The sequence below is a fragment of the Nyctibius grandis genome, chromosome 18 (genome assembly GCF_013368605.1).
Source record: "Nyctibius grandis isolate bNycGra1 chromosome 18, bNycGra1.pri, whole genome shotgun sequence".
NCBI lineage: Eukaryota > Metazoa > Chordata > Aves > Nyctibiiformes > Nyctibiidae > Nyctibius > Nyctibius grandis.
The window spans coordinates 8,769,480-8,796,886 of NC_090675.1; the positions used below are offsets into that span (position 1 = coordinate 8,769,480).

At 37.0% G+C, this 27,407-nt stretch overlaps 1 long non-coding RNA gene across 3 annotated transcripts; it reads left to right on the forward strand.

Annotated features, from left to right (window-relative positions):
- Positions 1–43: 43 nt before the first annotated feature.
- LOC137671917 (uncharacterized) lies at positions 44–27,224 on the forward strand. Of its 3 annotated transcripts, XR_011049464.1 has the most exons (6): positions 44–137; positions 866–904; positions 996–1,066; positions 1,652–1,692; positions 1,903–1,957; positions 26,829–27,224. It is a non-coding gene; the product is annotated as an uncharacterized lncRNA (long non-coding RNA). The 3 variants fall into 3 exon arrangements; XR_011049463.1 differs by lacking the exon at positions 996–1,066; XR_011049462.1 differs by lacking the exons at positions 44–137; positions 996–1,066 and adding an exon at positions 401–497.
- The last annotated feature ends 183 nt before the right edge of the window (positions 27,225–27,407 follow it).

Consider the following 27,407-nt stretch of genomic DNA (forward strand, 5'->3'; position numbering starts at 1 on the left):
GAGGGCGCGGCGGGGGGAGGAAGAGGAGGAGCCGTGAGGGGAGGAGGAGGAAGGCCCCGAGCGGGGCGTTGCTTTGGCAACGAGCGGCCGCGGCTCGTCGAGGCCTTCGCCTCGTCAGGGGACGGGGAGGCGGCCGGGTGGGTCCCGTGTGGGGCGGTTGGGGGGACTCGCCTCAGCCTTAGGGCCGGGGATGAGGCCGCGGCCCAGGCCCGCCAAAGTTGGGGGCGGGCAGTCGTTCCTGTTGCTTTTTATTTAAAGCTTCAATTAACATTAACCTAAGAAGGCAATAATATCGAAGGAAATTAAGAAAGATATATAAATATATATATAAATATATATATGTGTACCGCGGTATCATTCCTTCTCAGTGGCGATTAGTGCTCACCGCAGGGAAGTCCTGCTGGCTGGAAATTGGCTTTGCCTCCTAGGAAACCTGAGGAAAATGCTGCCCTAATTAATGCTGCTGTAGCTCTTAGAAGAAGCTTGAAATTAAATAGGTACAGGGTTTTCTTTCAAAATATGCTCTTGAATAAATTACTTTGCATCCAGAAATGGCATCTGTTTTCCTTGGCTCAGATATTTTTCTAAAAGTGTTTAGGTATGCAGCTCACACTGAAACCGGTGCCTAATATCTGAGCAGTTTTGAAAATCAGTCCTGTGTTGTTTTGAATTAAAACTGAAACACTTTTTAATTCAAAATTTTAAACACAGAAATGCTGCGGGGTCAGTAACCCTGGGAGAGGGGAAGGTCAGGCACTTAGACATCAGATCTCATGAGGTGACAAACTTTAGAAGAGCTAAGTGGCCTGGTGTTTAGTAACACATACCATCTAACCATAAACCTTCTCTTTTATACTTGAGGAAGAAGCTGAAAACACTGGACACATCTCTGTTCCTGTTGGAGGTAGGTTTTAAGGAGGCATCTGCAGCAATTTGGTCTACTTTTATGATGTTTTTGGAATCTGTATCTAGAATTTCTTGACTGGAAATTTCAGGCCTCACATCCTCTGCATTTCACTTGGGCTGTGGCTGATGTAGTGGAAGAAACCCGGGCTAGTTACTACAGGTATGCTGAAGTATTAAACAAACCCACAAGCCTCCTGTTCCTGTAGGCCCTCTGAGCTAAGACGACCTTTTAATTTGTATAGTACTTGTGTCTAATTATCGCAATACTGCTCAGTAGCAGCACCAATGCAGATTTCAGATGCTTGGCTGGAAGCACTCTAAGAATTATGTGGCTACATCCCCATCCTTCCAAGAATAACACAAAACTGTTGTGTTTGACTTATGCTATGCCATATTGTTCATTCTCTTACTCTTTCCTCAGTCATTTGCATAGTGTTTGGATTATGAAGGACAATGTGAAAAATCTTAATGTGATTCTCAAATCAGGAAAAGCAATTATAAATCCTTTATTTTTTAAATAGTATTTTATAGTTGGAAATTATGCATGCCTTCTGTACATTGCTTGGAAGTGTATAAATATAAAAGCCTCGTTCAGCTGTTCCTTTTTTGTAATTATAAAACACATTAAAGTACAAATGTAGTTTTAAAGCAAAGTTGTTATCAAACAGTTTCTCATTGTTATATGCACTGGGGATATGAAATTAATTCATGGCAGCTTATTAATCAATAATGTTTGCTCCTGCAGGTCACTTGCTGATTTATCTCCAATTCACAGCTCGTTAGAAGGTAGGTAACTCCTCTGTGATGTTGTTATTTAACAGGTATGTTTTCATGGTGCTGTTAATGACCTTTGGATTTACTAACTCCTGACACAAAAAAGATTTCAGAGATTATTAACATAAAATTGGAAGTCTTTTCCCATGGGTGTTGCACCCATTAGGTCATGTAATACTTAATAATAACTTGACCAATCTGTATTTTGGACTCTCCTCCTAGGATGCCTATAAATTTCATGCAGATAGCTGAATTCGGTGTCCAGGCCTGTTTTCAGGTATGTATATATATATATACCCTCAGATAGAAGTATCCCAAAGTTTCTCAGCCTCCTAGGTATAAGTGGTACCTCCTTAATTGATGCTATCAGCAGATTTCATCAGTGTATTCCTGCTTTTCTGTGGTTGTTAAATTCATGAGACAATATTGGAACAAACACTGATCCTCGTGGAGCTCTGCCAGTGGTGCCCTGGCAGCACAATACTTACCTCTGTACTAAAAGTTGCTGTGAGCTGGTTCTATACATAGAAATATTAGAAGAAAATATTTTGTATCCTAGTCCTAATTCCTGAAGGAGCTCTGCAGAAGTCTTCTGCATAGAACAGTTTAAGGCATTACAATCTTAATCTTTTTTTTTCCTCATAATAAACTGTTATATTACTATTTTTCATCAGAAGATGTGGAAGGAGCTAATCCTTGAAAATTAGATGTACAGTGTAAGTCTTTGGTGAATTTAAAGGAACTGATCTCAGATATGTTGAAAGGAATTGTAGTTAACAATCTGGTAAAACATTGTTTCCTTGCAAGAGTCTGTAAAATAGCAGAATGTCCTGAATATTCAAAAGCTTTATTGGTTGTCTTCATTCTACGCAGAATGTAACTTGAGTATGGAAGACTTTTGCAAAATTAAGGAGTTTAGTTTAAATTGTTTGACGGATTTTAAAGTCTTGCCAAGAGGCTCAAATGACCTTTAAAACTGGAATGCTTCCTGAGCTTTGAATGCTCCATCTTTTTAAAACCAGCTCCTGCAATTATACAATCTTCGGTTTGAATTTCGAGCACAAGAAAACAACTCCTGTGCTCCCATCTTTAAGGCACTGAAAAACAGAGACCAGTTTTGAAAACTCCTCACTGGAGTGGTGGTAGAGGGGCCTGAATTTCACTGTTGAAGTCTCATCTTGTAAGCTTTGTCAAGCAGACTCGCAAAGAATTTGAACCAGATATTTTTATAATGCAATGACATCATCTTGTTCCCTGAGGTTTCCAGAAATCTTACCAGCTCTCTGTGTACAGCAGTGCGCTCGTTTCTGTTAACGTCATTCTAAACTGAGAGTGGTTCCGCTGGAATGGTGTCATGTAATTGCTTTAAAACTGGTGAATTAGATCTGAGAGTCGTGAGTTTTGTGTATAGATAGAGCCTTGAATGAAAATTAGACAGCGGAGCCACAAAGGGCAGTTGTAATTTTTGCTCACTGCACAGGAGGGTGCTCAGCCTCTGTCTTTATCTGCAAGAAAGAGCGATTCCCATGGTCATTAGAATGAAGTGGAGAAGCTGTTTTCTGAGCTGGTCTTTTCTTGTGGGGACATTTGAAGATTTGTTAAATACAATGACTCAAAAAATATTCAGCTGTTAAAGAATTTTAGAAGGTGTGTGTTAATTGCTGTTGTAAGACCATCACAAAAGTATTTAGGTCAGAAGATGTCCTGTAATGATCATCCCCTGTGTAAGACGTTGGTATTCTCTACTGGGTGTGCTTAAAGGTGCCAGAATTTCAATAGAATCTTTGAAGTTTCTCAGAATTAATTTTTTTTTTCCAACCTAATGTGTTTATCAGAATATGTGAATCCTTGTGTGAATTGTTCTGTTGAAGAATGACTTCTCATGTATGTAAAAACTTACCCTGAGTGGATTTACTAGGAGGGGTACGTAGGTTTGTTAATTTATATTTGATCAGTAGTAGCTCCTTGTAGTTATATCCTTAATTATTCTTTATTTTCCTTGGTAAATATTATTATAGTTTAGGTTCAAAAAACAAATGAATGTTCTAATGTAACTCATAAATTTGTAATTATTAAGATTGTCTGCCATAAAAAGTTTTATTTGATTGACTATAAGCTGAACAAATGGTGAGATAAAGAATCTTCTGGCATTAATTACCACTACATGTAAGAAAAATGTTGGTTTATGAGTGGCTGAATATTGACTAACTTTCTGTTTACCTTTTTAGAGATCAGTTAAACAGAGGTCTTGGTTGTTGTTATCTGGTCAGATTTTAGTGAGTTAACACATTCTGTCTGAAAGCAATTTGTTAAACCTCTGTCTTGTACAAGGTCAAAAATACTCTGTCCGCCTGAATGAATATCCATTTTAGTTGCTAAGTAAAAACAATTGTTTTTAAAAAGCATTACCATTGTAAACAGATTTCCAGATAATTCCTTTCAGAACTTTCAGAATAAATACAAACACAGAAATATAGTAGGCAAAATCTTGTTTGTCTTGTTAAACAGGATTTGTCCCATTAACGTCAGCACATAAATATTTGCTTCACTTCAGTCAATATTTACCTCACTGGACAAGAAAACTTGTTTTGTACTTCACAAGGTTAATATTTACTTACTGTTTTTAGTGACAATATATAAAATTCTCTGTTTCTAACAATATGGAGGGCTTTTTTTACTTCTTTTCTAACAAAAAAGATGTTGTATTAACAAACGTGTGTTAGTTTATTAGGAAGTCTTATCCACAAGTAAGATCATGCTCATTGTGTAATAAGATTATCCAGATTATGCCTATAACATTTTACAAGGATAATTTAAAAAAAAAAAAGGTAAAATTACTAAATATATTACTGAATTTAAAAATAATTGTCTAAGACTGTAAAATAGGAATTCCACATCCATTGTTTTTTGTGCTTGTTTTGTGCCAGTCAAGTTCTGTGGTAAAGGAAAATGTGCCATTATTCTTTAAATGATGATTTGGTATTTTGGTTTTTAATGTTCCTTGCATATGATAAAATAATTAGACTGAAGGAGGAGCTCAGAAACAACACGTAGATTTTTGGCTCATAGAAATGTTACTGAGAGTTAAATTTGAATAAATCGCCAGCGTGTCGTAAGGAAATGCTTGTCATCTAGATTGAGTGCATCATTTTTTGCCTATCCCAACTTCCCATGAAAGAACCATAGAACCCTACTGTGGGTTCTGCTTTTTGTGGTGTGGGGTTTTTTGATTATTTTTTTTTTTTTTTGGCATTTTGAAAATTTGTACTTCATGGTCAAATAAGTTGAAAGAAGAAAAAGGAACAGGGAAAAAATATAAAGGAAAAAAACTGATGTAATCCTATGAATGTATGTGATTAGCATACGTAAGTGAGTAGTCTCATTAGAATCAAGGGGCTCCTTGTCTATGAAGTTATTTGCATGAGTTTGTAGGATCAAGGCCCTCTTTACCTCAACATTATAGAAAAATAAAAATACTTGCTTTGCCATTAGGAAATCCTTCTGCTTATGCCCACATATAGCTCACTGTTTTCTGATTTCATTAATAACAATGGGTTAGCTGGAGAGGAGATATTGATGTTTGTACAATTTATAAAATTATGGCTGTTCATTACAGAATTTGTTAGGATATGTATCACACAAACGTGTGTCTGTAATCTTATCATGCTTGCCCTTGTTGACATCAGTGATAGACTTTCCATTGACCTTAACAGCAACAAGCATGTGTTTCCAGATGTTCCTGAGGCTACTAGTGTGCTGTAGTAATGCTGCAGCTCATGAAAAGTGAAATTTTAGTAACTGAATTATGCAAAATGCAGAACTACTTGTTGCTGATATTATGGATATCCTGTGCCTCTAGTTACTACAAGTTGGCTATAGACTGCAACAGCTTGGTGAAGAGGCAGCACATTTCTGAACTAAACACTGCACACGCAACTGGTGTCGTTTAAGCAGTTGTTCAGCATACTTCCCCATGCTCAACCATGCAAGTGTTTTGGTTGTAAAAATGAGGATGTAGATGTTAATGCAGAAAGCAAAGGTTTCTGGAATAAAATTAGGAGTACTCCTCCTCCTAATTTGAAAATTATTTTTGTTTTGGAAAGCAAGCACAAACTTAGCCATTTTTCAGTTAGGTCAGAGTAAGTACAGTGGTCACGCTTGTATGGTTTAGCGGGGAATGCACAGATGACCTTTAGATCCTTATAGCTGACTAGTCCGTGTTTCCAAATGTGACACTTCATTTCCGTGGAAGGATTTTTCCCCCATGCATTTCATATGTATATCATAGTTGGCTGTATGCTTATTTTTCAGTGGTTTAGTTATAAGTGTATATATGATAGTACGACGTGTTTGACTTTCAACCTGCCAGAGGCTTTTGTCTGCAGCATATGGTTAAGAGATAGTGCCATCTATTTGGTGTCTGGTCAAAGGAGATAACACTGTTGTTTATTAAGCAAGACACATTTGTTATCTTGCTGTAATGTACACTTTTCTTGCAGTGGCATACTTAAAACCAGTTCTGAGTAGGTAGAGAAAATGAGTATGTTTGCATGTATGTCATGAAAAAAAACTAGTGTCTTTTTGCAAAGATCTCTAATTCGGTCCCTTAGAGGGGTGATTTTATGATTTACACTATTAGAGACAAGGGTGAGGCTATTTAATTTATTTAATCTTATAGTCTGAGTCTTCAGTCGAACTAAAGTCTCTGAACTAAATCACAGCACACCCATATCCCTCAAACTGTGAAATAAAATATCTGTTTGTGATAATGATTATCTTAATTTAACAGTGAGTTCTAGCTCACTCAGTACTTTTCTTCATTAATAGAAAGAATTGATGGAAGACTACTTACAAGAGTACTTACTACTTAACTAAGAACTACTTATGAAGTAAAAAACTGGTGAAGAAATACTGGAATTCATCTTAGGCTCATATATAACTTCTTTCAGAAGACATTATGATGATTAAGCATGTAAGCTTGCATGATTCAAACTCTGGTGGTGTCTTCCCTATTTTCAGTAGAAAATGACTGTCTTGTCCATCAGTTTCAGCCAGGTCTCTGACTGCTCATAGATCAAAAATACAAACAAAAAGTTTGCTGAGGGCCATTCAAGCTCCAGCAAGTTACCAGACTCATTTTTATTGATGTGGCAGCTGAAGTGCCGAAGTTTGTAAGTGAAAATTGTAGGACTTGATTGCCTGAAGCTAGGCAAGAAATCCATAGATAAGTACCTAAATAAAAAGCCTTTTTCAAATGATGCAGAAAGTCCCAGTAACTGTGAGGCCTGAGCATGTCTGGTGAAAAACAGGCTTCCTAGTATGGGTAAATAAGGGTCTGGATGTGTAACTTCAGGCATTCAAATTTGAAAATTTTGGTCCACCACTCTTTAATTTCTGCTTTTGATGCCGAGTTCATCATGCCACACTGCTTGGGGGTGTGTGTTTGTTTGTTTTTGAAATCACTGCAGTTATGATTTTCACAGTAGCTTCTTAGAGAAGACCAAATGGAGATGTCAACTGTGTGAGCAGGGGCTGTGGACAAGGAACATGTGGTTGAGTATATACAGACCAACAAAAGATTCTCTTCAGCCCAGTGAAAGGGGAGAGAGCTAGAGAACAACAGCATGAGGAGAGGGGGATAGATATAGGTAAATTAACCTGTAAATTAAATACATCATAGCACTGTTAGGACTCCAGCTATAATGTAATAGATGCCCAAAACTTTTGTGTGTGTGTGTGTGGATGTGCATGTACATACTTTTCCAAACTTCCCAGTCATGCATCCCATCTTACAGAGCTGCTCTGTACAGAGGATATTTCTTTGTGCCTCTTGTCAGAAAGGGCCTGCAGAATGTCTTCTGCACAGTCTTCAGTGAGGCCAATGTTGTGTTCGGTGCTTAGGGAAAAACAACTAACTCAAGGCTTGCAGAAGAGTGGCACGTTTGTTTAAATTTCTTAAATGCGTCACAGTGATAACAGCAGCTGAACAGCATTTGTCCTGTGTGTATTTCTGTGTGCAATGGAACATTTTTTTTTCTTTTAATGTATAAGAAAATATGAAACACTACAATAAAATAATATCTGTGAATCCTGCCCAGGGTCACTCAGATATCCATGTAACATTTTATGGTACGTGCAGAGAAAGACATGAGAGCAGATAAAAGACATTAAGCAATGAAATTATGGTCAATGGAAATGTTTTATATTTTTCATTGTTTAGATCGTGATGCAGTAATTGTTCTCTATCATGCAAAATTGCCACAGTGTTAAAATATAATTGTAAAATGCATTACTCTTTGATCCATAATTTGAACCTTTATACAGGTCATGTAATTGTATACATACAGAATTATTTGTCTGTGACTATTTAACAGGTACACATAATTCATGTCTGTTCTTTTTTAAGTAAGCTGAACTTACTCCTGTTGAACTTAACCTTAAGTTAACCATTTTTCAGCTTCCAGTGCTGCAGTAAAAATGTACTTCCTTAAATCTGCTTTGCTTGCAGACAGTCTGACACAGTAGATTTAGTGCAGCTGCAGTATTAATGTTCAAAACTCCCATGCTGCCCAGTTTTCCCACTTGCTACATAAAAATGCTGTACAGTTTCTCTCTCCGAGGCTCCTCGATTAGGCATTAACTGACTGGATGCCTCTGGTTTGGTTAATGTTTTCATTTACATATAACACAGTTTTACACAGTCACACAAATTACTATTTATTGCAAAATAAGTATGGTAAAATAATAATTTTACCCAATATTGGCTTAATATTAATCTTCAAACTGTGAAAGTCAATGAAAAATAAAACTGGGAGAGGATTAGTGAAATGAAAGATGCAGAATCATGGAATAAATGAGTTGCTAGAGAATAACTTATGATTATATGTATTCTTAACTAGTTATAAGAACATATAATGGAAGAATTTTCTGCAGTTATAAAGGAAGCAGCATGGGTTTATGTATCCTGTAATAGTGGGAAGTGGGGGAAAATGCTCAAGAATCTGGGTCATTGCTTTTATCATCTCCTATCACAACGCTGAGTTTTGTTAACTCAGTTTCACAAGGGCAGCTTTTCCGTGTTTTTCCTGTTTTTTGAGGAAGGTTTAATGGCTTCAGAATGTACCAGCAAGTTTTTGAAGGTAGGTTTGTAAGTTATGTTTCAAATCTGGGTTTCTTTGAAGGCCTGAACTGTAGAATCCTGATGGTTTGGATGTTGTTGAGTTTCTGGTCAAGAACAAAATGGACCAAACTGGATTTCAGTCTTCGATCTTTCCTTCTGCTCGTATGTGATAGGACTGTGTGCTTCCACAGCTTGATAGCGATCCAGCCTCTACGTCATTTAATCCTTAAAGCCAGTGAGTGGCTTCAGTGCCCGTTTACTTTTACCAAACTTGAGAGTAGTCCCCTACACTGAACAAAGCATTTGAATTCATGCTTCGAGTTAAGCTGTTTGCAAGATGTGCATTTTACAGACTGGATTTCATTCAGGAAGATTTTTGGAAATAACAACAGGAGTACAGCCTCCTCCATTTCTTTTCGTGTCAAAAGGAGTTCTATTTTTTTATCTTCTGAAGAAATATTTCCTAACCTTTATTTTACCAAGGGTCCTTTTTAGCAACTGACTAAATTTTGTGGAGCTGTATCAGTTTTTCAGTCCAGGTTTGGAAATCACTTCTCCTCTCTTTATTTAGCCTCTAGTGGTTCTTCCCCTCCAGAAAAATCTCAGCTTTGATTTCTTATGGAGTCAGCAGCAGAGGATAGGGAGCAGTGCAAAATTCTTGCTGCTGCGTCTCCCGACGGGAGTGCAGAGTCCCACAGCCAGCGGAGCCCTGGAGGAGGAGGAAATAGCGTAAGCATTCTTCGTAAAGCAGAGAAAATAGGTACAGGCAAATATTTTAAATTGAACTCTAATGAAATTATTGTTTATGGCCCAGCTTCTACCTTACATCTAGAATCTGTCATTTAGGTGATTGGGCCAGCAGGTGGCAAATATAATTAAATTCAAGAAAATAAAGAAAGAAGTAGGCTGGGGATTGATTGCTAAAAAGAAGACATCTAGTTTACTAATTAGGAGGATTTATAGGATGCTGTACTTAAAAGTAGATGATTAGTGATAGCTCATCTTAATCACGAAAGTTACCTTATGGTTTGTTTCCTACAACCCATGTCGCTGCAGCAGTCGGATGTGTGATTACAGCGTGCAGAGGGACGCTAACCTCGTGTTGATCCACCTGGCGTGGGCAGGAGCATCTCAGAAACGGAGGGCAGGGGTTGTGGGCTGTGCTGCTGCAGCTGCATCGCTGCTGGTTTGGAGAGGGGCAGCCTGAGTACCTGTGTGCATCAGGTTGCGCTTCTTGCTGCAGTGTAGATGTGGGTGTAGTAAAGAACGAATTGTATCTGGTTCTGTGTTAGCAATAACCAGAAACAATAGACCCACTGCACTAGACACTGTTATTTTTGTCTGGAAACATTATGAAAGGCTGCACAGAAACAATGTTATTAATTTAGAGAGGTGGTAGCAAAAGATACAGTATATTAACGTCTGTCTTGAATTAGGTAGAAAGAGGAAAGAAGCTGGCATTCTTTTCAACTAATTAAAAGAGAGTGTAAAAATCATAGGACAATAGAAAACTAAGATGGAGATTTGCTTTTGAAATTCTTATATATCTAAGTAGCAATCTAAAGGTATTTTAATGGAAATCAGAAGTAGATATTAAAGTAAAATATTTGTCAGTGGAGACTGCTGAAGTGGAAGTTAAATCAATTTTTTTTTTTTTCTTTTTTAAGGAAGTAGTGGTGATAACTGGCATTCACATCATCTCTCATTAGAGTTGTTTTAATGTTCAGAGCTGTTACTGGTGAGCTCATCATGGCAGTCATGTATGAATTACACAGTTCCCTGTGCCCTTATCTAATTCATTTCTCTGTGCTACACATTGGAATAATTTGAATATGAAGTATATCAGGAAAACAGAGTTGTTTTGTTCTAAGCAGAGAACTGGAGCAGGACTATTCCTCACAAAAAGTAACGAACACCCAGAGTGAATTACCATGAAGGAGATTGCAGCTGAGATGATTGTAAATATTATTTTGAGAGACTTAGATTCCCTTCAGAAAGGAAAGAGCATTAAGGGTTATTTTGAAAATGTAGAAGGAGAATAATAATAAAAAAGAAACCCCATAAGATAAATTTGGCTCACCAGCCTTTTTGCTATTTCATGTCTAACATTCATTTTGGAGATAGAACAGTCGCATCAAGCTGAGGCTAGTTTAGTTTTATGTGCCTGTTAAAATGGAGTTGATTCACAAGGATCCAGTCCATTCTCTTCTGTCACCTAATATTTCTGTTGCTGTGTCTATACATTATTTCAGCCAACAAAATACATTTTTTTAACAATTTGGAGAAAAATAAATGAAAGTTTCAAAGTAACTTATTTTTATATTCGTTCTCATGCATTCAGTTGTTCTATAGAACTTCTTTATTGTATATACCTCCAAGTAATTTATAGTGATAAAATGCAATGCTGAAGTAATATAGTTAATTAAAATTTAAATTGGAAATAGATTAGTTTCATTTGGTATTTCAGAGAGTTATGATTTAAGCTTTTCTTATGCCCAGCAACAAATAAATTAATATACAAAGAGTGTGAAAGCCATGCACTTCAGTGTTGAGGCAAATGCTCATTATGAGCTATGGAATAAGAGGGTTCTTTAATACAGAAGACGTGCACTTTGAGTTTGACAAAGCTGTTCTGAGCAGGGGCTTATAATACCCCAGGAAACTGGATTTTTCTTGATTTGACAGGAACCAATAGGTGTGCATTCCTCAGTTGCCTTGGGAAGCACACCACTTTGTTACTGGAACTTAGCTCTGGGTGCAGACTTCGCTCCTAAAAGACTAATGTGTCTCATGAACAATCCAGCTTAGGGTAAAATTATTTTAGTTTACTTATGATTTAATTGCAAAATTATTCAGACTCTGTGTATTTTGTATGTGAGTAATACAAATTTATACTTCAGTATTTGTGCTGCTTGTTTTTTGTGTGTTTGTGTTTAATGCAGCTGAAGGTTATTATATAAAATGGGTTAGTCTGAATCTTTAAAGGAGCTGACAATATGCATTTGCCTGAGTTACTTCAACAGCGGAGAAGAGAGGAAGAATTCCGACACATCATCCTGATTTCACAAGCCTGCAGAGATCTCCAAAGTGGACTGACCCATCTGTGTTAGGTAGTAAACAGCGCTCTACTTTTCTTACATACAAATGCCTACATATGCATACTCCCTCTCTGTACACATGTAATCTGTACATCCTTATCTGTCTAGACATAAGTGTACCTACACTTTCTGGACTTAAGTCACTAAACACTAAGAATAATTGTGTATAAAGTATCTGAGTGTTTATACAAGTATACAAGATACAGAGAAATTTAGTTATTTTTCATTTTGAAATAATGCAAATAGTAAATAATGCTTGAGCAAATAAACACGCAGTTTAGTGTTTGTTTCAGTTCACCGTGCTACTACATGGCCCTTGAAAACTGTGGAGTAAGAATGGTAAATAGGGAATGACAATCCATCTTGGTTTCATTAAGTGACCTGTTTCTTACTTCATTGATGAAGTAGATGTCTTTATTTGCATTCAGATATAAAGATTCCTTATTCTCAAAGTTAATTTGGTGTAATAAGTCACGGTTGCAATTGTTATTAAAGGTGAGCGCTATTTTCCAATTCTCAGCTGTTAATCAATATGAATTATGATCTTAACAGCAATTACTAGGATAATTATCACTATATAACTTTTCACATTTTTAGCAGTGTTTCTTAATGATATTGGTGGGACTGCAAACTCTGCCTTCTCAAGAGTGCCAATCATCTTTTTCTCTTTTATCTCATCTTATCTCTTTTAAAAGAGTCTGCATCCACTACTATGTAAACATATTGATAGACTTCAACTAAACTCTCAGATGAAACTATGTTTCCTGAGCTTGTTCCAGCTGTCACAGTTCCTTCCTGCAATTGAACTGTGCAGTGTATCATCCCGGGGAAGAGAGCTGAAACTAGACTTCACATTTAATGATGCTTTCATGGGGAGGCCCAATTAGTAACTTAATGATGAAGAGCATGGCTTTATATAACTTACCTTTCATCGCTCCGGAACTCCAAGGCAGAGTTGTTGTTGTTTTGCATTATGTACCCATGAAGGACCCTTCTGGACTTAGTTCTAAAGGAATAATTATACTATTTGAATATTAAACATCAAAGTTCTTCTTTTATTGTTAAACCAATATTAAAGTAGGACAAAACTGATTTACAGTTTATGGCGTTGCATTCCAGAATTGCTGGCGTTGCAGCTGATGTCCTGCTTCAGTAATACTGGCGCTGCCAGGAGGCTCAGAAATGTAGATTTTAATCAAAAACTTTATTTAAGATACACTTCAGTTAAACGATAAATTAATCTTTCCTTGTGAACTTCCAAGCAGTTAAAGGGCAAATGGCTGCAGCTTCCTTTGAAATAATTCAAAAGCCTGCTTTTCGTCAGTGTATAATTTCAGTATAATGGAATTGAAAGTTGTGTGTCTTTTTCTCACAGATTGTTATTTAATCACTATATATTAGCTTTCATTGCCCTTCTGATATATTTAAGCTCATAAACTTCTCATTGAAGAGATTGAATTTACCATTATGTTGTTACTTTTTATGAATAGCATAAATCAATATCAGATACGTTGTTTTGCACAGATTTATTTATCTGAAGGGATGTTTAAACTTTACTGAAAGAAAACGGAAAGTCTGATGCCCAGTCCTCCACTCCAGAACTCATTGTTTGGTAACGCTTTGAGATACAGCCTGCCTCAACCAGCAAGTGCTATACAGGTCATCCACAGATACAAGGCTAATACATTTTCCTAACATTCTTTGAAATGTAATATATTTTGTGGTATTCCCAATATATAACATTTAAATACTCACAAGTTGTTTTATTGTTGTAACAGCTGACTTCGTCTGTGAATTTGAAGCACAGTGTTAAGAAATATCATTGGGTTCGTTTTATCATTGAATTTTAGGGATGTTTTTCCTGCTTTTTTTGTTTGTTTAATATGTGTTTATTATTATTAATCAGGTGATGTTCCACACAGACAATTGCAGAAGTATGTATAGTGGATATAAAAACTTGGGAGTTCTTACATCAGTGTAATCATGTAATAACAGCCCAGGCTTTGTGCTTGATGGAGGTATTTTATTTGGCTTCAGTGTTGCTTCTGCAGTCCTCTCCTCACCAATTATGTATGTGTCTTTATTATTGTATTAAGCAGATAATTAAATCTGGTCAGGTTAACCTTTCTTGATGATTAGAAGTAGGCATCTCATCCACTGAAAAAACTAATCATTTTGGGTGGAACATCTTGTTCTTGTTTGAATAATTATCTTTGTTTACATTCACACAGTGTTAATCACTTGAACCAGACATCTTTGGGGAAAAAAAGGGGAGTGCCCATAGCAAGTTTTCAAATGCTGTCTAGAAAAGTTATAAATGAGGATGCATTTCCCTTCATTCCTCTCTATGAGCAAAATAAGAAGACATTTTGAATTCATAATCCAGAATAAAAGCTGTATTTTCAAAGTACACAAAGAACTGTAGTTTCTTTTCAAATAACTTTTAGAAGCAAGTCCTCCGGGCTGATCAGCCGAACTAAGTCGTGTTTCCTTGGTGAAAATTCTTCAGCAGTAGCATTACAATATTTTCCTAGTAGAGTATTTTTCATTCTTTTCCAATTATTACTGTTATTATTTTATAGCTCTTGTTTGTCTTTGTTCTGTGGTCTGTTCTTTTTTTGGATGCTAGTGAAAGCTTCTTGGTCATTTTCCCTGTCCTTCCCTTCAGTTTGATATTTTCTGCCAACTCTTCTGCCCTAAAGCCTTTTTTTCTTTTTTTTCCTGCGATGACTAGATCCTGCCTTGGTACAACCGTTGCCTTTATTGCTCACGGGAGGAACATATCCCTAACAAATGCTCCATATGTTGTGGCTTCTGTCATCAAGGTTGGAAAGACCAAAAGGAGGGACTGCAAAGTGACCTTCTGGCAGTTTCTCTGTGCTCCTTCCACCTTGCATCTGAGGCTCAGGAGGTTGTGCTCTTCAGATTCTTCTTTGGGAAGGACTCTGTAGCTCAGTCAAAAGATGTTCGTATTGAACACTGGTTTATTTTAATCACGAAATATTGTGATGGTTATAAACTATTGCTTCTCTGGAACAAAACTGTGTGTTTATAGGAGATCTGTTTGCTCAATGCTCTGTGGTCCAGAGAGCAAGTAGGATGCTAGGAATTATTAGAAAAGAAATAGAGAAAAAACACGAGAAACTTTTTGATACCAATATAAAACCATCATATATCTGCATCTTGAGTACTGTGTGTCTTAAAAAGGATATGTTGAAACAGTAAAAGCCGTAGAGAACAGCAACAAACTCAATCAAAGGTATGGCAGGTGTGGTGATTGTGAACCGTATTCATGTGTTCCTTCTACAAAAGGCCTTGAAGTCATTTAAAGATATAACTTTTATGCTGTTCCTTTTCTGATTAAAATTGCCTTCTATAAGTGGTTTTATGACACGTATAAATATTATGGTTATCAGTCTTCATGGTTAAAGTAAGGCTTTTCTCTTTGGCAAGAGGAAGGCTACACATGCAAATTCAGATTTCTAATGCTTTTCCGCTAACTCTGCCCTTATGTTCTGACAGAATTAAGAAGAACTGGATGTTTCATATGTTCTTTTCTATCTGTTTCTTTATGTATCTTCTGTTCTTTGATTCTCACTTTATTTCTTGTTTCCTTATCTTTACTGTTCTTTTACTTTTTTGCAGGTACATTTGTTTGCATTTTTCTCTTTTGTTTGTTTACTTCATCTCGAACTTTCTCCTGAATCCTTCATTTCCCTCTTTTTAGCTAGACCTGAATGTACACATTGAATCATTTTTCTCTTCTTCCATTTCCACTTTCTTTCCTCTTCTACTCCAGTATTTATATATTCCCCTTTCCTCCCTAATGTTACCGTTTTTTCCACAGCAGTTGTTGATGTCTCTCCCGTGTACTTTCCTGTCTTTTTCTCAGTATTTTGTACTTTAGCTCAGAAGGAGAGATTGAACGGGGATTTGGGCCTTGAGCTTTTTCTTAATGGTGCAGAAACTACCTTAAAATCATGGGGGCAGGGTATCTCCTAACTGACCTGTGGCATGAGGATGACTGAGAGAAAATAAATTCCTGTTTAGCAAATTTAACTTCTCCTAAAAATTCAGGCTCCATCCTTCCAGCTGGAAACAAGATAATGTAATGGGTTGTTACAAGCTGTTAGAATTTGAGACTGAGGAGGGTGAACAGGCTGAAGTTATTCTATGAATCGTTTCATTCTTTGTGGGAGGCTGTTAAAATAGAGCAACAATATAAAAGATGAATTATGTACAATTTAATGTAAAGCTGTTTGATGTCATTATGATATTTCTTCCTTGATTGTCTAACATTTGTGTACTTTTTAAAAGTTTTACATTTTTTGGTTCTTTCTGAACATTATGAAAATTGTACTGAGAGGAGTAAATTCATCTGCATAAAATTGACTGCAAAGAGCAATTAGTCCTTCATTAATATGTAAATTTGGTCCAGTGCAAATTCATCTATATATGAGGCTTAAATATGCAAGTCAGTCTTGCTGTGCGAGAAGCCCAGATGCTTTTATTTACTTTGAAATTGAGGGATTTGGTTAATGATGTTGTTGACAGGAAAACTTGAATAAATTTGATGATCACCGTCTTTCATATTACACGAGGCCCACGGAAAAAAATTACCAAGTAAAATACCAATTTTATTTGGTAATTTCCTATTACCAATCTAGTAATAAAATGTAAGATACAAAGTAATAGAGTTAGATTTCCTAGTGTAGTTATCCTGAGACTTAAACTGTTCCCCAAAGATAGAACCATTTTTCTTAAACTTTGTTTTTCCAGAGGGTAAAGACATCTACATAAGCTGTATGAATAACATACTGCCTAGAGATTTAATATTGGAAAGTTAGCTCTGTTGCTTCTTTCATTTGGAGAGAGTATATAAGCCTGGGAATTTAAAAGCAGGAGCTTTGGAAATGGCCGTCATCGTCATCTTCCATTAATTATCTGTAGAGTCTTCTCAAGATTTAATGTTGAGGCCTTTGCTCTGAACATGTGGAGCCAGACTGGAAGCTGTCTGAACCCATGGCCTATTCTATTTGGATCACCTAAGCTAATTAATAAACATCTTCTTAAATATCTTTAAATCTTTACAGCCCTCAGTAACACAACTTTCTTACTGCTATCACTCAACACGGCCTGGCTCAGAGAGCAGGATTTTTTTCTTGCCAACAAATCTAAGATGTGATGTGTCTTGCCCCTTTCCTTCTTCCCTTGCTTCTGCCCCAGTGTGCCGTGGCTCTTTTGGCACATCCAGGATTTCCATGGTTTTGTCCATTAATGCCGCAGCAGCCATCACTCTCTCATGTGTGGACAGGGTTCCCTTTGCATTTCTTAGTATTGTTTCATCTGCAAGGAGAGGGTGCCACACGTTGTTCCTCCTTGGGTTTCTTCGTTTGTCTTCCTCTGTAGTTCTCTAAATGTAGCTTTGGCTTGAGCAACCTGGTCCTTGACTTCAATCCTGGACTAAACTTGGACTCCTGTCTTGCCTGTGTGGGACATTGACACTTGTAAAATAACAGAGAAATGTACTTCAAATGGACTGAACTCTATGGCAATTTATACAGCTCTAGTTGTAGCTACCCAAAGATGAGTTAATAGATTATGCCATTTGATTCCTCTGACTTCTTGGCACAGCTGTTTGGGGTATAAATCCGCACAGTAGTGAACAGTTAGCTTCCAAATCTTTAATGCGCTGTACTGGGCAAAGTTTATAAAATGATGTTAAGGAAAGAAAAAATTTAATGAGACATTAAAATTTATGTCCTTGCTCGCCACATGGTGTAGTCTTGCAGGTGAATCCAAAAGCAGGAAAATAGAGACAGAACTGAGTATCTGGGGGGAGCAGGGAGGGGTCTGTTAGTCTTGTACAGGCTCTGGTTATCCTACAAGGGAATCTGTCCTTTCTTACCATCAGAATAAGGCATTGACAGCTGTCAGAAGGCATAGTACAGAGGGTATATTTGCAGTGCTTAATAGTTCAGGAGGTGACAAACCGATTAAAAGGTGAAACTTGAAAAATGCAACATCTTCTGAAACTTAAATAGTCTTTGCCTTTGAGAACACATAGTTGCAGGTCAGTCTCTGGTATCATTCAGTACCATCCACAGCCATCTTGGCTTTCTGATCTAGCTCCCAAAAGAGGGAAAATACTAATTTTCAAATATATAAACAATAGGCATCTCAGTGCAACCTGAGGTTTTCTCCTATCAACTATATAATCTTTGTATTCTAGATTAATAAACACTTCAGCCTTGGAGTTTATTAGTCCAAAATATATTTATTACCTCATAAATTCAAACCCCCTCCAGTTATCATCTAATTAAACTGCAGTGCTGTGCATGCTATCTTTGGGGATATATTAATAATGAAATTATCTTGTGAAACAGTAATTACATACTTTGTGCATTCTTCTCCATACTTTTTTTTCAGAGTCTATGTGATGAGTGGGGCACACAGTGCTCCATTGTTTTCAGCTCCTCCAAACTCTGTAAGTATCCAAGGATAAGCAGATTTTTTTTCCTCTTAGTAAAAGAGGGAGAAAAGTTTGTGCATTTTTGTATTTGGGAGAGGGAAGGACCGATACCACTAGGCTGGGAACAGTTATGAAACATGATTGTGCAAGTAATTTTAGCTCATGTTTTCTCCTCACTCTGAGGACATTACTCACAGGAATAAAACCTACTTATGGGATCTTTGTTGTGAGGCAGTTCTTACTGTGATTGCCAAAAAGTGAAGACGACCACTTTATTTGCAAGAGAACAGTCATTTATGGGACTTCACTGGTGACGTAGATTTGAAAAAAGGAAAATAGTCTTAAAGCCTTCCTCAGGAGGGAGATTTACTTACAATTTTTTTCAATGGTAAGTGTACTTACTGTATTCTAATTTATGTATATATTGTTTTTATCTGTGCTTGTGCTTTATCAAGGTTGTCTCCCCATCTTCCCGTAATACGCTGGATGATTGTGTACTGACAAGATTTCTTTTGCTCTTTTTTTTTTCCCCACTTACTACAGAATAAGGTATTCTGAATCCTGGCTAGTGTGCACTTCCCCTACAATGAAAGAGCCACAAGAGGCAAAACAGTTTGCACGTACCTTCCATGTATTTTTTAAGTAGTTTATCTCTCTAGTTCGAGTACATCTGTTGAGCAATAATATGAGCACATGATTCTTGTTGACAAAGGCTCCTGCTCTACTTGACAAAAGTGGGGGTTTATTCTCTGTTGTACTTCCAGATGCTGCAATCCAGAAGTTTGTGCTTTCAGGATCCATGTGTTGGTGGAATGTCCTGCTCTATGGCTGCTGTCTTGTCTTGTTATTTGTATGGCCCTTTGGTTGTTTCACTGCAATGACTTGGCTATGCAGGTATCTGCTTTTAGAGGAAGGGCACTTTCCATCAGTTTCTTCACTGAATCTTTTAGGTCTTTCCTGCACAAGAAGTATTTTGCCTTCTCCCTAGTTTTCTGCTCTACAAGTTCTATGAGGTCTGCAGCCTTATTGGAACTGCATTGCAAAGTTACACTTTTGTGAAACACGCTGATATTCGTACCATACCCAGTACTTAACAAACGTCAATCATCTTCCAGAAAGCTATTTATTTAAAGATTACCTTTTTTGACTATGCATGCTAGGGCTTTTGATAATTGGACAAATAGAACTCAGTTTTATACTTGTCAGATCACAGAATTCTAATTTTGTGGTCTAATTTTATCTTAATATGATATTAAGCAGTGGTCATTCACTTCATACAAAGGGATTTATTTCAACTTCCAGCTGGAACTCCATCTCCGCTTCTACACTGCAGTTGCAACTTAATGCTTTACTTGCCTTTTGCAATCATTCTGGGGACAAGTTTTCAAGTCTTCCACATTTGGACTCTTTTCCATTTCACTGTAGAATCCTGCAAGACTTCTGTGAACCGAAAGGCCCATTGTGTTTGAAAGCAGATAGCATTTCTAGTACCTAATGCCTTCTAAACCTGGTTGGTTTTGAGTATCTAAGTAATAAGAGTGACTCAAAGCTTTAGCTTCCTGAGCATATGAAAGCTTAGGACTTCAGAGGAACAATGGCCATCTTATTAAGCCATTGTTATAGTACTTTCCCTTCTGACCTGGGTGGTCAGTCCTTTCTGGGACAAATATGAGGGAATTAGCCAACAAAGACAATAATGTAGGTACAGTTATTACTTTCCGGCTTGTTATTGTAAAGCTTTACTTTCACACTCTGTTGTATATATGATTTCCAGGAGGTTGCAAAACAAGTCACAAAACATATTCTGATTTCTGTGCTTCCAGTACATTCCAATAAGATACTATTTGCTTTATCCAGTACTTTTCACGTGCAAGCACAGTGATTTAAAGCAGACTGTTTACATGGATGAGTGTTATTCTTTGAAAATGAAGAATGCATGACAAGCTTCTGTATTTTTGTGAATAGATTTTTGTAATCTACAAAATAAAATGTAATTATTGTATGAAACACATATATTACAAAATTGCAAATGGCTTTATCAGCATAATGTCAAGGAATTTACCTTTTGAGATTGAACAGTCTTGTGCTCATTGTCTTAGTAAAAATGGTGTCTGATACCACTTGGCCAGATTGAACAAAACATTCTTTCCATTGTATTAAATAGCAAACATCTGCAAAGAATAATTATATTTATGAGATATTGCTCAAACATACTTTTTTTTTTATTGCTCAGGATTTATTACTGGTTTGTCAAAACCTGCTGATTTCAAAACTTATGGCAGCCTAATGTTTCTTGTGGCTATTGATGAAAAAGACAGTCTGTGTGTCTGCAAAACGGCAGACTGGTTAAAGGTTGTGTCTTGCTTATGCTGTCACACTAAGTTGTCATTGGTGTCTAATCTGCAAACTTTAAAATTAGACACCTTTCTAATGTTTTTTTTTTTCCTGATGTGAATAAGTTCACTACAGAATCCTCCCAGAGAAAGAGATGCTTGTTGTCAAGCAATTATATCAGATGAAGCATACAGAAGGGTAATATTATAGTCTGAAAATGTTTTAGCTAATTTAGAGACATGAATTCTGAAGATGAAGTCTGGGAATTTAGGGAAGGGAAAAGACAGTTTTTTGGTTTTCTTGATTTTTTTTTTTTTTTTCCTTCTTGTCCTCTGTATTTTGCAGTAATTGTTTTGAGTCTGTAAGTTCTCAGCTTATGTAAACCATTATGGCTGAAGTATGAAGAAAAAGACATTAAAGCTTTTGGCCACTTATGGCAATCACTCTGGAGACAAACACAACTCAGAAGACAAATGTTATGAGCTACCTTTAAGTTTTGGTTTACAAACAGATAAGGAGCCAGAGATACTTCTGAATTTGCAACTGAAATTTATTCTCAATGTAATGATTGAGCTAATTATCTCCTGCTCTTTCTAAATGTAAAGTAAGGCATGAAATGCCCATATATTCTATATATAACAGCTGACTTGTTTTCTGCATTCTTGTGTTTGCCTAAAAAGTCATGGATAATCAACTTAATTTGATGTGGAAAATACAATGCATGGATGAATTCTGATACATGTCACTTGCCATGTCTGTGCTGTTATGAGAGGCAAAAACTTCCAGAAAAGAAACAGCAATGAAAATCTTCCTGATAATTTTCTCATCAGTTTTTCTCCAAGGATGTATCTGTGGGTGGATCCTACAGACAGGGTTTGGTTTTTCCCCTGCCTGAATGGCTGGTTCTGTATGTGTCAGTTATTTTCTCACTGTCTTTCTTGCTGCATTAGAAATCAAACCTATCTTATCACTTCAGATGTTCAGTCCCTATAATTTTAACTAGGAAAAGCTAACCTGAAACATTTACTTTTCAGACTTTTTTATTATTTAAATGTATGTTTAAAATATTTTTTAAAAAATCCCTACCTGTATTACAAATAACTCCCCATGTTATTACTGTTGTGAAGCAAAACAGGCAGGAAGCAGCAGCAGAGACAGATGTGATTGTAAGAGAGGCTAGCATTTTAGAAGTAGTAACCTGGGTGTAATGAGACTTATGGTCTTAATTAACTCTTAGGATGTTTTTAACACAACTGAAGTAAATAAGTTTAAAATCTAATTTACTTGTCCTAACCCTATCACTTTACTTTTTGCCTTGCTTATTTTGGATGACAAAACCCCAAATTTTCCTTATTTTTAGAGGATTTCTCACAGAATAGAATATCTATAGTTCTGGCAGAAAGGGAAATGTGTATGGGTGAGAAGGATGAGTGTTAATCCTGATTGGGTGGGAAAAAAAATCAGTCTGTGAGGTTAGATTTAGTCCTATATTAGCCTATTTCTTGCTTGGAAATCCATACCTTTGCCAGAATATCCATCAGCATTATGTAGACTGACAAAATTTGGTTATAGTATTTCAGATAGTTGGTGTATCCTTTTGCTGGAAAGAAACAGCTGGATATTTTCTGTCATAATGTGACCAATCCACCTCTGTTGTTGTCATTTTAATTGCTGTGGCTCTTTTTTTAAGTCCTCTACAGAAGGTCTTTGTAGCGACAAGCGAACAGTTTACGCTTCATAAGCAAGCATAAAGAATGCTGCTGCTAATTGGAGAGGGAGTAATGCAGTTATGATTCCATCAACGTTTAAGTTACGTTGTTAAAGGACACGTTTTGGTTCTGTTTATGTTGTCACATAAAATTTTACTCGGGGTGAATTTGGTGGGGAAGATTTTATAACAGAAAAGACTAATGCTAGGATTAGGGGGAAAGGATAGAAGTTAAATTTTTCTAACCCATGTATACAGTATTAAAGATCAACTTTTTATTACTCTGTTTATTTATTATAACTCTTAATTGCTGGCTTGTGGAGTAGCTTGTCTATGAAAATTGAAAGACTCTGTCACAGCCTCAGAAAAGCTCACTTTACCCTGCCCTGAAGAACTGTAGCCACAGTGTTTCATGTTGAAGAGGACTCTTCGAAAGTCACCAGTTTCCCAAAGGAAGGAGGTTGTAATTCAGTAATTTAGTCTTTTAGGTTTTTCCCCCGCCCCTAGATATTCCACATGTTGTACCTGTAGATCTCCCAGCCCCTAAATATCTGAAGGACCTTGTTTTAAACCTTTCTTTTTTCATAAATTACAGTTCCGTGGAATACCTGGCTATGGATTAATAGTTTTACACTTATGTGCCCAAAGTTGTTTCCTTTTAATACTATTTTTTTTTCTACTTGCATCTCTTTTCTCAGGTGACAAAATGTTTGGGGCCTCATTTTGAATAGTCTTGGAAGGGCCAAAGGTGCTTCCTTTTTCAGTTCACTGGCTAGCGTGTCAGGTTTTAGAAGCTACAATTTTTTAGCATCTAAACAGGGAAATCACAGCTATTTACATGAGAAGAATCCTAGAGATGACAGGGCTTCCCCCCAAAACATACTCTGTGATTGCTGAAGACATTCCAAGCCACTCTAACGAAGTGTACTGTCTGCCAGTCATTATGCTCTTCTTGGAAGACCATCTGTTGCACTTCAAATATGTAAAGGTCTGCTATCATTTATTGCACCAAACAAATCAGTTTCTTTGTCTGACATGCTGTAACTCGTGAACGGGGACTAAAGGTAGTTTCAGTGCAAAGTGCAGGATATTCTCTTTTGTTGCACTATAAGTGAAAGGTACTTGTTCATCTCAAATTTCAGACAAACATACTGATTTAACTAATTTCAATGCTTTTGAATAATTTCAATTTATTTGGCAACAAATTGTTAACAACAACGACAAAAAAAATCCAAAATATATTTTCTCTGAACTCAGCCAGAAGCACACTGTAAGATTTTTGCTTCTGGTGAATGAACCTTTCCATTGTAGTGGTATCCAGATGTGATATATACTGACGTTTGAATTAAAATTATCTTATTTTGACTAAATTCTTTAACTAGCTTATTTTTGTCTGAAACTAGTAATTCAAAGAAACTTTCAGTGGTAAAAAATAGAGTCAGCACCTAGAAATGCTAGAACCTTTCTTCTGATAAGCCTGTGTCCGTTACAAGGATGCAATAAACGCAATACTTGGTTGTACAGACTTTATTTATGAGTTAACTAGGATCCTTTCCATGAGTAGAAGCTGCAAGATCAGGCATTAAACGATGATTTGTTTTGTTTTTCCTGCTGCAGATTTAAACAGTATGTACAGTCATTCATCTCAGATTGAAGAAAATAAGCATTGTATTTTCACAGCAGAAAAGTTCTGTTCAGAGATTTCCAACCAGAGAAATACATAACCATTTCTGTCTGAGTAGGGAGTGGTCCTATCTTTTTCTCTGTCCCTTCTCCTTACTGCATAGCAGCTAATGCTCTGGTCAGAAGTAATAATACGTTAGATCTTGAATGTCAGTAGCCCCAGAGATTCTGACAAGACTATTCATGTGCATTCATACGTCTTAACCAAAGCTGACACTAAAGAGAGCAAGAATTCTCATATTCCTCTTTTTATTGCTGTGCATTAAACTCAAATCTTCTCTTGGAGACCTCTGCTAAAGATGACATATTCACCATTTGAAAAAAGCATTCTTGCAAAATCTAAACAAAGGAGCTGAACCTCAATATGGCACAGAGCAGAGTCTCCTGTGAAAACTCTCAGTGCAAATCTAAGATATGTTTTACACCACAAATATGGACACCTTACAAATGCTGAAAGATAAATACTAATGGGAAATAAACTGTCCCCCTAATCTTGTCTCCTACGGGGGCTTTGCTGTTGTCATTTTTAATTAAAAAGTAAGTGGTCTTCTAATTTCTTGAAACTATATGGCATGTCCTTATAGGAATACTTGGATTCCATAACTTGAGCTAGTTGTTTTCTGAGAAACACACACTGTGTAAATTACTCTGGACATATTTATATAGATACTTGTAGTATGGTGTGCAGGACACGTTTGGGTTACTTTGCGGTGATTTGATCATATTGTTAAAGACAAAGAGACATTTCTTTACAGCAATGATGTTTTTAATCTTCTTTTTAACATTGTTTGGTAGTAGTGACTAATGCAGACTAGGTGGCTCTGGGCATCTAGCCATTTTTAGGTAGTTTAATTTGTTAAAAATTATCTTTCCTCCCACCCAAATCCCCTTGAAACCATTTGGAGAAGAGAACTGTTGAACAGTTGCCAATAATAAGTCCTGCTGAGACCTCTCTATCCTCCTGATAGAACGGTCGGTGCCAACAGGAGACTGACTGGCATGAGTTTGAACTCTATCCTACTTGATATATTTGCTTCACATGGACCAATTACAATAATTACCACCTCTGTAGCTGAAGTTTAAGCATTCAGTCTGCACTTCATACCTCAGGTTGTTGGCAGTATGTTCAATCCTATAATCTCAATTTTCTTTGAACTAATTAAGTAGAAAATAAATACTTTGAAAAATTAGGAGAGAGTCTGAATGGAAATCAAAGGCTAAATAACGTCGTTTTTCATGTTGCTATTGTTCTTAAGCTGCATTGCTTTCTTTTTAGTCTTTACTTCTAAAAGGTAGCATCTTCTTTTAAGTTCATCTACAGAGATTCACTATAAGATGCTGTAGTCCATTGACTTTTTATATTCAACAGTGGAGTATCTTTTAATGAGAATGAAAAAGCAATATGAAGCCCTACTTTTTTGTTTTGATGTTTTTCAAAATATAGTTATTGCTTTCAAAATAAATGCTTTTGACTAAAGGGGAAGATCATCCATCCCTTACCACGTTTGGCTAGATGTTTCTACGTGACTGTGTGAGAGTGTAAGGGTATAATACCAGGACGAGTGGCTAGCGTTAGCTGCCCAGTTCCTAACGATTCCCCTGGTTTAAATCTGATGCAACGGGGATCATCTCACCCCCACCCCCGCTATTGTTGTCTTTCCAAAAGACCAGTTAATTTTTAAATTGGATCGGTAGCATTTTTTTTAACTGATAAAGTTTATATTACACAAAGACCTAAGATCAAGCAGAAACCCCTTTCCTAATACAAATGCACTGCACAGTGTATATACTAAACTTTATATTAAAATTTCTTCATGCAGTTTCCCTCTAGGGAGAGGCAGAGGGAGGGAAAAGGCTACATGTGACAGATGCTAATTATGCAGTTTAATGCACTTCTGGAAGTTGCAGAGATGAGAACTGTGTAAGAACCTATCTAAAAAATAGAAAGCATATTTTCAATAGCATTTTTTCCACAATTTTTAAAAAAAATCTGTCTCATCCCTCTTTTTTTAAGGAGGCTTTATTTCCCAAATGGCATGTACAATACGCAAAGGGCAAGAGATGTCTCATGTCCAGAATTTGCCAAACATGGATATACTGTTATCCTGTGTGTCTTACTGTTATTTAGTGCTGTACATGTAACTGGGAAAGCTGGTGGCTTGTAGGTTCTGGAATTCAGATACGAAGCAGGAAGGGAATGGCTTAAAAAATGTCTAGTTGATGTGTTAGTTTTCTTGTCTATTTTGTCAATATTTTCTTAATTCTTTATCCTGTACTTAACGTTTACTGGAAAAAGTATGTTCTGCACTTGGCTGTGCTGGCGTCCTCTACAGTATTTACTGTGATTAATATGCGAGTACTAATGAACCAGATTTCAAAATGCATTTTACAAATAAGTAAACTGAGACACAGAACCTGGGTTCCTCAAAACTGTGAGGTGAATCAATGCCAAAACCTGTGTGGGACACTAGATTAATCCTCTCTGCCAGACGTTGAGCTGTGCTGTTTCAGGCAAAAGAAATGGATTTCCAGCTAGTGAAAATTTGGTGTCATCCTGAAATCAGTGGGGAAACGCAGGAGTACAGTTGAGTCACACTGAGTCATCGTGCTGGATTTCCGTTCCCTCTACCGCATCGCAGTTTTACCAAAGGATTCTTTTTCCTCTTAGAGGGAAAACCATACCAGTTCTTGGGTACTAATGCCGAATGCTGCTTTCTTTTATTTCCTTCAAAGCATTGGAGTTCTCCTGCGGGAGGTGTGACTTAATAACATCTCTCTGGGCAGCGAGATAATCCCTCTAACGACCAAAGCGGCGCGCTGAAACTTCAGAGGGCCTTCGCGTGCCCCTCGGCACCCACGGCAGCGTGGAGGAGCGGGTGCTGAGCGCCGGCGCAGAGCGAATCCTCCTCGCACCGCGGTCCTCGGCTGCAGTCACCACGGAGGAAAAACCATCTGTTCCACTTGGAAAGGGGTTGGGTTCCACACGCCCTCCCCCCACATCCCCGCTCCGTCCCCAGCTGCCGTGTTTCGATGAGCAGTGAGGGAATGAATCTTCTGCGTTAAAAATACTCCAGTTCTATTTAGATAAAAAGAAGAATCTTGCTTGCCTACACTGACATACAAAAATAGTCTTAGTGTGAGTAAATCTTCAAAGTTTTTCTTGGTGAAAATATCTAGCCTCACTTTTTTTTTAACTTATCATATAAATTTATTTATAGAGTGTCCTTCTTCCCTCCTACTCTATCAAGACATTTGCAGAAGGTTGCCACTCATCTTGTTCGTCGGTCCTGAAATAATTTGCAGGGCCTTTGA